Consider the following 15643-nt stretch of genomic DNA (forward strand, 5'->3'; position numbering starts at 1 on the left):
TTGCTTCGGGGACTCTTTCCAGATTAATCTTTCTGTAGGTGATGGTGATGGCTTTGTTACGGAAGGTTTGGGTATCGCTTCATTTTAGGTGATTGAAGAATTTTGATAATTGGCTTGTATTGGCCTAATTCTGCCTGCATGCATTATTTGGTGTTCTACGTTGTACATGGAGGATATTTTAGCAACATTCTTCATGCAGAGTCTCAATTTGGTGTTTGTCCCATTTTGTGAATTATTGGCTGGTGAGTGGGACCCCAGACCTCACAACCATAAAGGTTGTAACTGATTGAAGTATTTTTAGCCAGATCCGAATTGGTATGTTGAATTTTATGTTCCTTTTGATGGCATAAAAGGTCCTTCTTGCCTTGTCTCTCAGATCGTTCACAGCTTTTGGAAGTTACCTGTGACGCTGATGTTTAGCCTGAGGTATGTATCGTTTGTTGTGTGCCCTAGGGCAATGGTGACTTGACGGATTTTTTATTTGTGGTCCTGGTGACTGGACCTTTTTTGTAACACCATTATTTTGGTCTTACGGAGATTTACTGTCAGGGCCCAGGTCTGGCAGAATCTGTGTAGAAGATCTAAGTGCCGCTGTAGGCCCTCCATGGTTGGTGACAGAAGCACCAGATCATCAGCAAACAGTAGACATTTGACTTCAGATTCTAGTAGGGTGAGGCCAGGTGCTGCAGACTGTTCTAGTGCCCTCGTAAATTCATTGATATATATGTTGAAGAGGGAGGGGCTGCATCCCTGTCTCACCCCATGGCCCGGTGGAAAGAAATGTGTGCGTTTTTTGCCCATTTTAAACGCACACTGTTTGTGTACATGGATTTTAAATGTTGTATGCCTTTCCCCACAACACTTTCCATCAATTGTTATAGCAGACACTCAAGCCAAATTGAGTCAAAGGCTTTTTTTAAATCAACAAAGCATGAGAAGACTTTGCCTTTGTTTTGGTTTTGTTTGTTTGTCAATTTGGGTGTGAAGGGTGAATACGTGGTCCGTCGTGTGGTAATTCGGTAAAAAGCCAATTTCACATTTGTTCAGTACATTGTTTTCACTGAGTCTGCTGTTAATGATAATGCAGAGTATTTTCCCAGCATTGCTGTTGACGCATATCCCACAGTAGTTATTGGGGTCAAATTTCTCTCCACTTTTGTGGATTAGTGTGATCAGTCCTTGGTTCCAAATATTGGGGAAGATTCCAGAGCTAAGGATGATGTTAAAGAGTTTAAGTATAGCCAATTGGAAATTGTTGTCTGCATATTTTATAATTTCATTGAGGATACCACACAACTTTTGGGGTTGGGGGGTTTGTATTTTGTCCTGTAGTTCATTCACTGTAATTGGAGAATCCAGTGTGTCCTAGTAGTCTTTAATAGTTGACTCTAAGATTTGTATTTGATCAAGTGTATGTTTTGCTGTTTATTCTTTGTTTTTGGGCCGAATAGATTGGGGCAGTGGTTTATCCATACCCATGTCCATTTTGGATAGATAACTCTTCGTGTTGTTATGTGTTTAGTGTTTTCCAATTTTCACAGAAGTGTTTAGAGTCTATGGATTCTTCAATTACATTGAGCTGATTTCTGATGCGCTGTTCCTTCTTTTTCCGTAGTGTAATTCTGTATTGTTTTAGTAATTCACCAATGTGAAGGAGTACACTCAGGCTTTCTGGGTCTCTATGTTTTTGGTTGGATAGGTTTCTCAATTTCTCTCTTAGGTTTTTACATTCTTTATAAAACTATTTATCATTGTTGTTCATTTTCTTCGGTTTTCTGTTTGAAATGTTTAGATTTGATAGGGAATAATGGCGCCGGAGAAGAGGGCAGGCGTTTTACGTGTCCCCAACCGATTGTTGTTGTTTTTTGTTTATTTGTGTTTTTTGTAACTTATTTTTTTACTTATTTTGTAGATAATGTTGCTGCTACCGTCTCTTATGACCGAAAATAACTTCTGGACATCAGGACTGCGATAACTTACCATGGACTGGTAGAATCCTTTTTTGACTTTAATGAGTCTGACGAGCCCGACGCAAACGATATACTGCTTTCTCGGGAACAGGCCCAAATCCCTGTGATTTACGTGAAGAGGAAGCGGAGAAAATGGAGTCAAAGGGTGGGCTGCTTTCTGAGAATTCGTAGGCAATCGAATAAACCCCCACTTCCTTCCATTCTGCTAGGAAACATGCAATCTTTGGAGAATTACATAGATGACCTACAGTGGGGCAAAAAAGTATTTAGTCAGCCACCAATTGTGCAAGTTCTCCAACTTAAAAAGATGAGGTTCATCATAGGTACACTTCAAATATGACAGACAAAATTAGGGAAAAAGAATCTGGAAAATCACATTGTAGGATTTTTTTATGAATTTATTTGTAAATTATGGTGGAAAATAAGTATTTGGTCACCTACAAGATTTCTGGCTCTCACAGACCTGTAACTTCTTCTTTAAGGGGCTCCTCTGTCCTCCACTCGTTACCTGTATTAATGGCACCTGTTTGAACTTGTTATAAGTTTAAAAGACACCTGTCCACAACCTCAAACAGTCACACTCCACTATGGCCAAGACCAAAGAGCTGTCAAAGGACACCAGAAACAAACTTGTAGACCTGCACCAGGCTGAGAAGACTGAATCTGCAATAGGTAAGCAGCTTGGTTTGAAGAAATCAACTGTGGGAGCAATCTTTAGGAAATGGAAGACATACAAGACCACTGATAATCTCCCTCGATCTGGGGCACCACACAAGATCTCACCCCGTGGGGTCAAAATTATCACAAGAACGGTGAGCAAAAATCCCAGAACCACACGGGGGGACCTAGTGAATGACCTGCAGAGAGCTTGGACCAAAGTAACAAAGCCTACCATCAGTAACACACTACGCCGCCAGGGACTCAATACTGCAGTGCCAGATGTGTCCCTCTGCTTAAGCCAGTACATTTCCAGGCCCATCTGAAGTTTGCTAGAGAGCATTTGGATGATCAAGAAGAAGATTGGGAGAATGTCATATGGTCAGATGAAACCAAAATATAACTTTTTGGTAAAAACTCAACTCGTCGTGTTTGGAGGACAAATAATGCTGAGTTGCATTCAAAGAACACCATACCTACTGTGAAGCATGGTGGTGGAAACATCATTATTTGGGGCTGTTTTCCTGCAAAGGGACCAGGACGACTGATCCGTGTAAAGGATAGAATGAATGGGGCCATGTATAGTGAGATTTTGAGTGAAAACCTACTTCCATCAGCAAGGGCATTGAAGATGAAACGTGGCTGGGTCTTTCAGCATTACAATGATCCCAAACACATCGCCCGGGCAACGAAGGAGTGGCTTCGTAAGAAGCATTTCAAGGTCCTGGAGTGGCCTAGCCAGTCTCCAGATCTCAACCCCATAGAAAATCTTTGGAGGGAGTTGAAAGTCTGTGTTGCCCAGAAACAGCCCCAAAACATCACCCCTCTAGAGGAGATCTGCATGGAGGAATGGGCCACAATTCCAGCAACAGTGTGTGAAAACCTTGTGAAGACCTACAGAAAACGTTTGTCCTCTGTCATTGCCAACAAAGGGTATATAACAAAGTATTGAGATAAACTTTTGTTTTTGACCAAATACTTTTTTCCCACCATCATTTGCATTAAATTCATTAAAAATCCTACAATGTGATTTTCTGGATTTTTTTTCTCATTTTGTCTGTCATAGTTGAAGTGTACCTATGATGAGAATTACAGGCCTCTGTCATATTTTTAAGTGGGAGAACTTGCACAATTGGTGGCTGACTAAATACTTTTTTGCCCAACTGTATGCACAAGATTAAACTACCAACAGGACATTCAAAACTGTAATATCTTATGCTTCATGGAGTCGTGGCTGAACGACGACACTATCAACATACAGCTGGTTGGTTATACGCTGTACCGGCAGGCTAGAACAGCTGCACCTGGTAAGACAAGAGGCTGCGGGCTATGTATTTATGTAAATAACAGCTGGTGCACGATATCTAAGGAAGTCTCGAGCTATTACTCACCTGAGGTATAGTATCTTATGATAAGCTGTGGACCACACTATCTAGAGAGTTTTTTCATCTGTATTTTTTGTGGCTGTTCACATAAAACCACAGTCAGAGGCTCACACTAAGACAGAATTGAGTGAGCTGTATTCCGCCATCAGCAAACAAGAAAACGTTCACCCAGAGGCAGCGCTCCGACTGGCCAGGGACTTTAATGCAGGGAAACTTAAATCCGTTTTACCAAATTTCTATCTGTGTGTTAAATATGCAACCAAAGGAAAAAACATTCTGGACCAGCTTTACTCCACACACAGAGATGCATACAAAGCTCTCCTTCACCCTCCATTTGGCAATTTTGACCATAATTCTATCCTCCTGATTCCAACAAGCAAAAGTTAATGCAGGAAGCACCAGTGACTCGATCTATAAAAACAAGTGGTCAGATTAAGCAAATGCTAAACTATAGGACTATTCTGCTAGCACAGTCTGGAATATGTTCCGGGGTTCCTCCGATGGCATTGAGGAGTACACTACATCAGTCATTGGCTTCATCAATAAGTGCATCGATGACGTCATCCCGACAGTGACAGTAAGTACATACCCCCACAGTGACAGTACGTACATACCCCCACAGTGACAGTACGTACATACCTCAACCAGAAGGATTACAGGCAACATCCGCACTGAACTAAAGGCAAAACCTGCCGCTTTCAAGGAGCGGGACTCTAACAGGGAACCTCATAAGAAATCCCGCTATGCCCTCCAACAAACCTTCAAACAGGAAATGTGTTGAGGCAAATGGCACTGAAACATGCATGAGAGCACCAGATGTTCCGGAAGACTGTGTGATCGCTCTCTCTGCAGCCAATGTGAGTAGGACCTTTAAACAGGTCAACATTCACAAGGCCGCAGGGCCAGACGGATTACTAGGAAGTGTACTGCGAGCATGCGCTGACCAATTGGCAAGTGTCTTCACTGAGATTTTCAACCTCTCCCTGTCTGAGTCTGTAATACCAAGATGTTTTAAGCAGACCACCACATAGTGCCCAAGAACACTAAGGTAACCTGCCTAAATGACTACCAACCCGTATCACTCACGTCTGTAGCCTTGCTGTCTGCCTGGCCGGTTCCCCTCTTTCCACTGGGATTCTCTGCCTCTAACCCTATTACAGGGGCTGAGTCACTGGCTTACTGGGGCTCTCTCATGCCGTCCCTGGAAGGGGTGCGTCACCTGAGTGGGTTGATTCACTGATGTGGTCATCCTGTCTGGGTTGGTGCCCCCCCTTGGGTTGTGCCATGGCGGAGATCTTAGTGGGCTATACTCAGCCTTGTCTCAGGATGGTAAGTTGGTGGTTGAAGATATCCCTCTAGTGGTGTGGGGGCTGTGCTTTGGCAAAGTGGGTGGGGTTATATCCTTCCTGTTTGGCCCTGTCCATGGGTGTCCTCGGATGGGGCCACAGTGTCTCCTGACCCCTCCTGTCTCAGCCTCCAGTATTTATGCTGCAGTAGTTTATGTGTCGGGGGGCTAGGGTCAGGTTGTTATATCTGGAGTACTTCTCCTGTCCAATTCGGTGTCCTGAGTGAATCTAAGTGTGCGTTCTCTAATTCTCTCCTTCTCTCTCCCTTTCTCTCTCTCGGAGGACCTGAGCCCTAGGACCATGCCCCAGGACTACCTGACATGATGACTCCTTGCTGTCCCCAGTCCACCTGGCCGTGCTGCTGCTCCAGTTTCAACTGTTCTGCCTTATTATTATTCGACCATGCTGGTCATTTATGAACATTTGAACATCTTGGCCATGTTCTGTTATAATCTCCACCCGGCACAGCAAGAAGAGGACTGGCCTCCCCACATAGCCTGGTTCCTCTCTAGGTTTCTTCCTAGGTTTTGGCCTTTCTAGGGAGTTTTTCCAAGCCACCGTGCTTCTACACCTGCATTGCTTGCTGTTTGGGGTTTTAGGCTGGGTTTCTGTACAGCACTTTGATATATCAGCTGATGTACGAAGGGCTATATAAATAAATTTGATTTTATTTGATTTGAAGTGCTTTAAAAGGCTGGTCATGGCTCACATCAACACCATTATCCCAGAAACCCTGGACCCAATCCAATTTGCACACCTTAACAGATCCACAGATTATCTCTATTTCACGCCACACTGCCCTTTCCCACCTGGACAAATGGAAAACCTATGTGAGAATGCTATTCATTGACTACAGCTAAGCGTTCAACACCATATTGCCCTCAAAGCTCATCAATAAGCTACGGACCCTGGGACTAAACACCTCCCTCTGCAACTGGATCCTAGACTTCCTGACGGGCCGCCCCCAGGCGGTAAGGATAGGTAACAACACATCCTCCACGTTGATCCTCAACACAGGGGCCCCTCAGGGGTGCGTGCTCAGCCCCCTCCTGTACTCCCTGTTCACTCATGACTGCATGGCCAGGCACGACTCCAACACCATCATCAAGTTTGCAGATGACACAACAGTGGTAGGCCTGATCACCGACAACGACGAGACAGCCTATAGGGATGAGGTCAGAGACCTGGTCGTGTGGTGCCAGGACAACAACCTCTCCCTCAACGTGATCAAGACAAAGGAGATGATTGTGGACTACAGGGAAAAGAGGACCGAGCTCCAATTCTCATCGACGGGGCTGCAGTGGAGCAGGTTGAGAGCTTCAAGATCCTTGGTGTCCACATCACCAACAAACTAACATGGTCCAAGCACACAAAACCTATTCTTCGTCAGGAGACTGTAAAGTTTGGCATGGGTCCTCAGATCCTCAAAAGGTTCTAAAGCTGCACCAGCGAGAGCTTCCTGACTGTTTGGATCACTTCCTGGTATGGCAACTGCTCGGCCTCAGACCGCAAGGCACTACAGAGGGTAGTGCGTACGGCCCAGTACATCACTGGGGCTAAGCTCCCTACCACCCAGGACCTCTATACCAGGCGGAGTCAGAGGAAGGCCCAAAAAATTGTCAGACTCCAGCCACCCCAGTCATAGACTGTTATTTCTGCAACAGCACGGCAAGCGGTACCAGAGTGCTAAGTCTAGGTCCAAGAGTCTTCTAAACAGCTTCTACCCCCAAGCCATGACTCCTGAACACCGAATCAAATGGCTACCCAGATTATTTCCATTGCTGGAGTTGTGACTGTTTTTGTTGGTTATGTTGTCATAGTTGTGCCTTGGGGGGCAGAAGGGAGAGGGAATGCTGTCACCTCCAGGCAGGTGTTTGTCCCCCTGTGTGCTGAGGGTGTCATGTTTTTGTCCAGTTCTGGTATTTAGGTCGCCACAGACTCGTACATGTCCCTGGACCTGGACATTTTTGATTTCCCCCCCCAGGATGGAGAAGCTGTCTTCATTAAAGTATAGGGATTCTAGTGGGGGGATATAGGTAGCTGTTGAGATCATTTCCTTTTGAATTTCTAGCTAAATGTAACCCCCTGCGTCCCTCCCTGTTTTGATTCATTTAATACAGTGAGTTAGATCTGCTCTATAACAAATTAGCATACCCCCTGCGTCCCTTCCCTGTTTTGATTAATTTAATACAGTGAGTTAGATCTGCTCTATAACATATTAGCATACCCCCTGCATCCCTTCCCTGTTTTGATTAATTTAATACAGTGAGTTAGATCTGCTCTATAACAAATTAGCATACCCCCTGCATCCCTTCCCTGTTTCACACCTGGCAGTTTGGTGGATGGGATGACCAGCTCTCTGTAACCTAGAGGGAAACCAGTTGGTCCATCTCCTTTATTATTTTACCAGGCAAGTCAGTTAAGAACAAATTCTTATTTATAATGACGGCCTACCCGGGACGAAGCTGGGCTAATAGTGCGCAGCCCGATGGCTGGATGTAATGCAGCCTGGTTTGGAACCAGGGACTGCAGTGACGCCTCTTGCACTGAGATGCAGTGCCTTAGACCGCTGCACCACCCGGGAGCCCATTTATTCCATGTTTCTTGTAGGATATACAATGTCTGTATTTCCAATTTCTTTGGTGAAGAAATTTCTTTGGTCCAGGTTCCTGCTCTTGAGGCCAAAGGCAGATGACCTCAGGCCTTGGATATTCTCTCTATCTCTCTCTCTCTCATTACACCAGTTACAGTCCAGACGGGAGGCACATTATACCGGCTACAGTCTAGACGGGAGCCATATTACACCGGTTACAGTCTAGACGGGAGACACATTACACCATATTACACCAGTTACAGTCTAGACGGGAGACACATTACACCACATTACACCAGTTACAGTCTAGACGGGAGACACATTACACCGGTTACAGTCTAGACGGGAGACACATTACACCAGTTACAGTCTAGAAGGGAGCTACATTACACCAGTTACAGTCTAGATGGGAGCTACATTACACCAGTTACAGTCTAGATGGGAGACACATTACACCAGTTACAGTCTAGACGGGAGACACATTACACCAGTTACAGTCTCGACGGGAGACACATTACACCAGTTACAGTCGGGAGACACATTACACCAGTTACAGTCATTACACCAGTTACAGTCCAGATGGGAGCCACATTACACCATTACACCAGATGGGACACATTACCAGTTACAGTCTAGACGGGAGACACATTACACCAGTTACAGTCTAGATGGGAGCTACATTACACCAGTTACAGTCTCGATGGGAGCCACATTACACCAGTTACAGTCTAGATGGGAGCTACATTACACCAGTTACAGTCCAGATGGGAGCCACATTACACCAGTTAGAGTCTAGACGGGAGACACATTACACCAGTTACAGTCCAGATGGGAGCCACATTACACCAGTTACAGTCTAGATGGGAGCTACATTACACCAGTTACAGTCCAGATGGGAGCCAGATTACACCAGTTACAGTCTAGATGGGAGCCACATTACACCAGTTACAGTCCAGATGGGAGCCACATTACACCAGTTACAGTCTAGATGGGAGCTACATTACACCAGTTACAGTCTAGAAGGGAGACACATGTTACAGGAGACACATTACACCAGTTACAGTCCCAGAGGGGAGCCACATTACACCAGTTACAGTCTAGATGGGAGCTACATTACACCAGTTACAGTCTAGATGGGAGACACATTACACCAGTTACAGTCTAGACGGGAGACACATTACACCAGTTACAGTCTAGATGGGAGACACATTACACCAGTTACAGTCTAGACGGGAGACACATTACACCAGTTACAGTCTAGACGGGAGACACATTACACCAGTTACAGTCTAGATGGGAGCTACATTACACCAGTTACGAGGGGACCTAGAGTTACAGTCTAGACGGGAGACACATTACACCAGTTACAGTCTAGATGGGAGCTACATTACACATCTAGATACATTACACCAGTTACAGTCTAGACGGGAGACACATTACACCAGTTACAGTCTAGACGGGAGACACGGAGACACATTACACCAGAGACACATTACACCAGTTACAGTCTAGATGGGAGCTACATTACACCAGTTACAGTCTAGATGGGAGACACATTACACCAGTTACAGTCTAGATGGAGCTACATTACACCAGAGCTAGATGGGACATTACACCAGTTACAGTCTAGATGGGAGACACATTACACCAGTTACAGTCTAGATGGGAGCTACATTACACCAGTTACAGTACACCACCAGTTACAGTCTAGATGGGAGCTACATTACACCAGTTACAGTCTAGACGGGAGACACATTACACCAGTTACAGTCTAGACCAGTTACAGTCTAGACGGGAGACACATTACACCAGTTACAGTCTAGACGGGAGACACATTACACCAGTTACAGTCTAGATGGGAGCTACATTACACCAGTTACAGTCTAGATGGGAGCCACATTACACCAGTTACAGTCTAGATGGGAGCTACATTACACCAGTTACAGTCTAGATGGGAGCCACATTACACCAGTTACAGTCTAGATGGGAGACACATTACACCAGTTACAGTCCAGATGGGAGCCACATTACACCAGTTACAGTCTAGATGGGAGACACATTACACCAGTTACAGTCTAGATGGGAGCCACATTACAGTCTAGATGGGAGACACATTACACCAGTTACAGTCCAGAGGGGAGCCACATTACACCAGTTACAGTCTAGATGGGAGACATATTACACCAGTTACAGTCTAGATGGGAGCTACACCATTACACCAGTTACAGTCTAGATGGGAGACACATTACACCAGTTACAGTCTAGACGGGGGAGTCTAGATGGGAGACACATTACACCACATTACACCAGTTACAGTCTAGATGGGAGACACATTACACCAGTTACAGTCTAGATGGGAGCCACATTACACATATTACACCACACCAGTTACAGTCTAGATGGGAGACACATTACACCAGTTACAGTCTAGATGGGAGACACATTACACAGTTACCAGTTACAGTCTAGATGGGAGCACACATTACACCAGTTACAGTCTAGATGGGAGACACATTACACCAGTTACAGTCTAGATGGGAGACACATTACACCAGTTACAGTCATTACACCAGAGTCTAGGGAGACACATTACACCAGTTACAGTCTAGACGGGAGACACATTACACCAGTTACAGTCTAGACGGGAGACACATTACACCAGTTACAGTCTAGATGGGAGCTACATTACACCAGTTACAGTCTAGATGGGAGCCACATTACACCAGTTACAGTCCAGATGGGAGACACATTACACCAGTTACAGTCTAGATGGGAGCCACATTACACCAGTTACAGTCCAGATGGGAGCCACATTACACCAGTTACAGTCTAGATGGGAGCTACATTACACCAGTTACAGTCTAGATGGGAGCCACATTACACCAGTTACAGTCCAGATGGGAGACACATTACACCAGTTACAGTCTAGATGGGAGACACATTACACCAGTTACAGTCTAGCTACATTACACCAGTTACAGTCTAGATGGGAGACACATTACACCAGTTACAGTCTAGATGGGAGACACATTACACCAGTTACAGTCTAGACGGGAGACACATTACACCAGTTACAGTCCCATCGGGAGACACATTACACCAGTTACAGTCTAGACGGGAGACACATTACACCAGTTACAGTCTAGACGGGAGACACATTACACCAGTTACAGTCTAGATGGGAGCTACATTACACCAGTTACAGTCTAGATGGGAGCTACATTACACCAGTTACAGTCTAGATGGGAGCTACATTACACCAGTTACAGTCCCGAGGGGAGACACATTACACCAGTTACAGTCTAGATGGGAGATACATTACACCAGTTACAGTCTAGATGGGAGCCACATTACACCAGTTACAGTCATTACACCAGATGGGAGACACATTACACCAGTTACAGTCTAGATGGGAGACACATTACACCAGTTACAGTCTAGATGGGAGCGGAGACACATTACCACCAGTTACAGTCAGTAGACACATTACACCAGTTACAGTCTAGATGGGAGCACATTACACCAGTTACAGTCAGTCTACACCAGTTACAGTCTAGGGAGACACATTACACCAGTTACAGTCTCGATGGGAGACACATTACACCAGATACAGTCTAGAGACTACATTACACCAGTTACAGTCTAGACGGGAGACACATTACACCAGTTACAGTCTAGACGGGAGACACATTACACCAGTTACAGTCTAGACGGGAGACACATTACACCAGTTACAGTCTAGATGAGAGACACATTACACCAGTTACAGTCTAGATGGGAGATGGGAGACACATTACACCAGTTACAGTCTAGATGGGAGCCACATTACACCAGTTACAGGACGGGAGACACATTACACCAGTTACAGTCATTACACCAGTTACAGTCCTAGGGAGAGACACATTACACCAGTTACAGTCTAGATGGGAGACACATTACACCAGTTACAGTCTAGACGGGAGACACATTACACCAGTTACAGTCTAGATGGGAGCTACATTACACCAGTTACAGTCTAGATGGGAGACACATTACACCAGTTACAGTCTAGATGGGAGCCACATTACACCAGTTACAGAGACACATTACACCAGTTACAGTCTACACCAGTTACAGTCTCGATGGGAGGAGTCACATTACACCAGTTACAGTCTAGACACATTACACCAGTTACAGGAGACACATTACACCAGTTACAGTCTGGGAGACACATTACACCAGTTACAGGAGACACATTACACCAGTTACAGTCTAGATGGGAGACACATTACACCAGTTACAGTCTAGATGATGGAGACACATTACACCAGTTACAGTCTAGATGGGAGCTACATTACACCAGTTACAGTCTAGATGGGAGATACATTACACCAGTTACAGTCCCGAGGGGAGACACATTACTCCAGTTACAGTCTAGATGAGAGACACATTACACCAGTTACAGTCTAGATGGGAGCTACATTACACCAGTTACAGTCTAGATGGGAGACACATTACACCAGTTACAGGAGACACATTACACCAGTTACAGTCTACACCAGATAGATGGGAGACACATTACACCAGAGCCAGATGGGAGCCACATTACACCAGTTACAGTCTAGATGGGAGCCACATTACACCAGTTACCAGTTACAGTCTAGATGGGAGACACATTACACCAGTTACAGTCTAGATGGGAGACACATTACACCAGTTACAGTCTAGACGGGAGCCACATTACACCAGTTACAGTCTAGATGGGAGACACATTACACCAGTTACAGTCTAGACGGGAGCCACATTACACCAGTTACAGTCTAGACGGGAGACACATTACACCAGTTACAGTCAAGACGGGAGACACATTACACCAGTTACAGTCCCGAGGGGAGCCACATTACACCAGTTACAGTCTAGAGGGGAGACACATTACACCAGTTACAGTCTAGATGGGAGCTACATTACACCAGTTACAGTCTAGATGGGAGACACATTACACCAGTTACAGTCTAGATGGGAGACACATTACACAGTTACAGTTACAGTCTCTCGATGGGAGACACATTACACCAGTTACAGTCTAGATGGGGAGTCTAGATGGGAGACACATTACACCAGTTACAGTCTAGATGGGAGACACATTACACCAGTTACAGTCTGGGAGGCACATTACACCAGAGTCTAGATGGGAGACACATTACACCAGTTACAGTCTAGATGGGAGCTACATTACACCAGTTACAGTCTAGATGGGAGACACATTACACCAGTTACAGTCTAGATGGGAGACACATTACACCAGTTACAGTCTAGATGGGAGACACATTACACCAGTTACACCAGTCAGTCTAGATGGGAGACACATTACACCAGTTACAGTCTAGATGGGAGACACATTACACCAGTTACAGTCTAGATGGGAGACACATTACACCAGTTACAGTCTAGATGGGAGACACATTACACCATATTACATTACATTACCAGTTACAGTCTAGATGGGAGACACATTACACCAGTTACAGTCTACACCAGTTACAGTCTAGATGGGAGACACATTACACCAGTTACAGTCTACACCAGAGTCTAGATGGGAGACACATTACACCAGTTACAGTCATTACACCAGAGTCTAGATGGGAGACACATTACACCAGTTACAGTACACCAGTTACAGTCTAGATGGGAGACACATTACACCAGTTACAGTCTAGATGGGAGACACATTACACCAGTTACAGTCTAGAGACACATTACACCAGTTACAGTCTAGATGGGAGAGTCTAGATGGGAGACACATTACACCAGTTACAGTCTAGATTACACCAGTTACAGGAGACACATTACACCAGTTACAGTCTAGTTACAGGGAGACACATTACACCAGTTACAGTCTAGACGGGAGACACATTACACCAGTTACAGTCTAGACGGGAGACACATTACACCAGTTACAGTCTAGACGGGAGACACATTACACCAGTTACAGTCTAGATGGGAGACACATTACACCAGTTACAGTAGACGGGAGACAGCGCTAGATGGGAGACACATTACACCAGTTACAGTCTAGGGAGACACATTACACCAGTTACAGTCTGGGAGAGTCTAGACGGGAGACACATTACACCAGGAGACACATTACACCAGTTACAGTCTAGACGGGAGACACATTACACCAGTTACAGTCTAGACGGGAGACACATTACACCAGTTACAGTCCAGACGGGAGACACATTACACCAGTTACAGTCCAGACGGGAGACACATTACACCAGTTACAGTCTAGACGGGAGACACATTACACCAGTTACAGTCTAGACGGGAGACACATTACACCAGTTACAGTCTAGACGGGAGACACATTACACCAGTTACAGTCTACACCAGTTACAGTCTAGATGGGAGACACATTACACCAGTTACTAGATGGGAGTCATTACACCAGTTACAGTCTAGATGGGAGACACATTACACCAGTTACAGTCTAGAGTCTAGAGGGGAGACACATTACACCAGTTACAGTCTACACCAGACGGGAGACACATTACACCAGTTACAGTCTAGATGGGAGACACATTACACCAGTTACAGTCTAGATGGGAGACACATTACACCAGTTACAGTCAGTCATTACACCAGTTACAGTCGGGAGACACATTACACCAGTTACAGTCTAGACGGGAGACACATTACACCAGTTACAGTCTAGACACATTACACCAGTTACAGTCTAGATGGGAGTCTACACCAGTTACAGTCTAGACGGGAGACACATTACACCAGTTACAGTCTAGACGGGAGACACATCACCAGTTACAGTCTAGACGGGAGACACATTACACCAGTTACAGTCTAGACGGGAGACACATTACACCAGTTACAGTCTAGACGGGAGACACATTACACCAGTTACAGTCTAGACGGGAGACACATTACACCACCTTACACCAGTTACAGTCTAGACGGGAGACACATTACACCAGTTACAGTCTAGACGGGAGACACATTACACCATATTACACCACATTAGACCAGTTACAGTCTAGACGGGAGACACATTACACCAGTTACAGTCTAGACGGGAGACACATTACACCAGTTACAGTCTAGACGGGAGACACATTACACCAGTTACAGTCTACAGTTACAGTCTAGACGGGAGACACATTACACCAGTTACAGTCTAGACGGGAGACACATTACACCAGTTACAGTCTAGACGGGAGACACATTACACCAGTTACAGTCTAGACGGGAGACACATTACACCAGTTACAGTCTAGACGGGAGACACCCACAGCCACAGTCAAACTTACTGTCCTGATGGAATGACTCTTCTACAGCTGCTAAACGTGAGTGCTTACTTCTCTCTGGTGTGTTTCTCTCCTTTCCTTAAAAAGTTGCAGTAGAATACTCCAGTAAAGTGTGTAGTCTGTGTTCGCTGTGATGCGTTGGGCTCATGTTTTAAACATTGGCGCTTGCTGGTTAGCAGCTGTATAATGATGAGCAGTCGAATGCATTACAGAACAATATCCTCAGCTCCGCTAAAATACATTTGCATAGAAAATTTCCCTCAATACAAAATAATTAGCACAATGGTGACCATGCCAGTGTCAAATTGAGAAGAGGAGGGGAGAGAGGATGAGCGGGAGAGGAGGAAGAGTGGCAGAGGAGGAAGAGCGGGAGAGGAGGAAGGATAATTAGCTG

At 45.2% G+C, this 15643-nt stretch overlaps 1 protein-coding gene across 1 annotated transcript in view; it reads right to left on the reverse strand.

The window, feature by feature from the left end:
• Positions 1 to 15643, reverse strand: part of LOC135553145 (metabotropic glutamate receptor 5-like) — a 125190-nt gene that overhangs the window by 13760 nt on the left and 95787 nt on the right. The window lies entirely within an intron of this gene.

The sequence above is a fragment of the Oncorhynchus masou genome, chromosome 13, assembly GCF_036934945.1.
Source record: "Oncorhynchus masou masou isolate Uvic2021 chromosome 13, UVic_Omas_1.1, whole genome shotgun sequence".
Lineage (NCBI taxonomy): Eukaryota > Metazoa > Chordata > Actinopteri > Salmoniformes > Salmonidae > Oncorhynchus > Oncorhynchus masou.